Genomic DNA, 1,606 nt, shown 5'->3' with positions numbered 1-1,606 from the left:
GATTCCGTCCGCGTTTTCCGCATCGCGGAAATCAGATAATATTGAGGTGTTTTGCAACTTCCGTGTAACGTTAGTGGATTGGGATCTATTGCAACTTAAGCAACGTCTGCTGCTGCCTTACCTTTGAGAGACAACTGATGCGTGATCACTGAAGCAGCTCCAGTTAGCAAGCGCTTTAGGAGTGAGAGTGAATTCCGCATTGATTGGTCGGACTCATGACTCCCAACAAATCAGATGAGCGGTGGGCGGAGACTGCTTTAGGCCACAGGCTGCATCAGAACCAAATAGCGCGTTTCAAAATTAAGTTATTTTATCGGCGAATCGGTTTTGAAAATGACCGATACCGATAATCATAAAATGCTTAATATCGGCACCGATAATCGGTCGACCCCTAATCCTAAGGCATACAGCCTCATCTGTAAAGCATGGTGGTGGTTGTGTCATGGCACGGGCATGCATAGCTGTCTCTGGAACAGGCCCTCTCAACTTTAATGATGACTTAATATATGATGACAGTAGCAGAACGATTGCAGAAGTATACAGAAACATCTTGGCTACCAATGTTCAAGGAAATGCCACCAGTTTCATTGGGAAGCGCTTCATATTGCATCAGGACAATGAGCCAAAACACCCTGCCAGTTCAGTCAAGGAGTTTATCAGGGCAAAGAAATGTAAAGTCTTAGATTGCCCAAATCAATCAATCAGATTTAAATCCGATTGAACATGAATTTCAGCAGCTGAAAAGGAGACTAAAGGCAGAAACTCCCCAAGACAAGCAACAGTTGGAATTGGCTGCATTACAGGCTTGGAAAAGCATTTCAAAAGATGAGACTAAGAGTCTGGTGATGTCTATGAGTCGCAGACTCACTGCTGTGATTGCACGCAAGAGATCTGCAAAGAACTGTGAGGCAACTGTTCCAATACTTATGCTCACATCAGATAGTGGGATGAACTCTAAAAGTGCTGTCCTTTTTATTTGGTAAAATATGTATGTGTTGAAACAGCTAATAATAAAATGTGACATTCTGCAGTTTTGTCTCATATTCATCTTTTAATCATATTTGCAAATGACTTTACTCCACAGCAAGCAGAGCAATTTTGTCTTTACTGTTCCAATACTTATGGAGGGCACTCTATGTATGTGTGTGTGTGTATTAGGGCTGTCAAAAAAAATTTGAATTTCGAATATTCGTCAAATTTAAAATAAAAATCCACATTCGAAGGCAAAAACGTTGCATTTGAATTTTAGGTGTGCATTAAGGAGGCAGCCTTATCAGTAGCACACGAGATGCGATGACGATGTAAGTGTCATTGCATTTTAATGTTTTTGTTAACCTATCCAGTTGAAGCCACTAGATGCGGCGCTGCTGCGTTGTTAATTACAAATATTGTGGGAAAAGAGAACATCAATGCGGAGAAGATCTTGTTTACATCAAAACTGAAACCAAGCTGTTCACACAACACATTTTCTAGAGGGTCGTCTATCACCGTTGCACTCGCATCTCGCACAAAGGAGCCGCATGTTTAGAAAGCCATGTAAAATTATTGCAAGTTCAACTTTGAAAAAACATATCTCGAGACTTTATGGCAGGTTTTTTCCCCATCC

At 41.2% G+C, this 1,606-nt stretch overlaps 1 protein-coding gene across 1 annotated transcript in view; it reads left to right on the top strand.

Annotated features, from left to right (window-relative positions):
• The window catches only part of LOC107692658 (chromosome transmission fidelity protein 18 homolog), a 23,408-nt gene that overhangs the window by 2,019 nt on the left and 19,783 nt on the right, over positions 1–1,606 (top strand). The window lies entirely within an intron of this gene.

This window comes from Sinocyclocheilus anshuiensis, unplaced genomic scaffold, assembly GCF_001515605.1.
Source record: "Sinocyclocheilus anshuiensis isolate Anshui unplaced genomic scaffold, SAMN03320099.WGS_v1.1 scaffold50, whole genome shotgun sequence".
NCBI classification, from domain to species: Eukaryota; Metazoa; Chordata; class Actinopteri; order Cypriniformes; family Cyprinidae; genus Sinocyclocheilus; species Sinocyclocheilus anshuiensis.
This window is presented reverse-complemented; position numbering and strand designations above follow the sequence as displayed.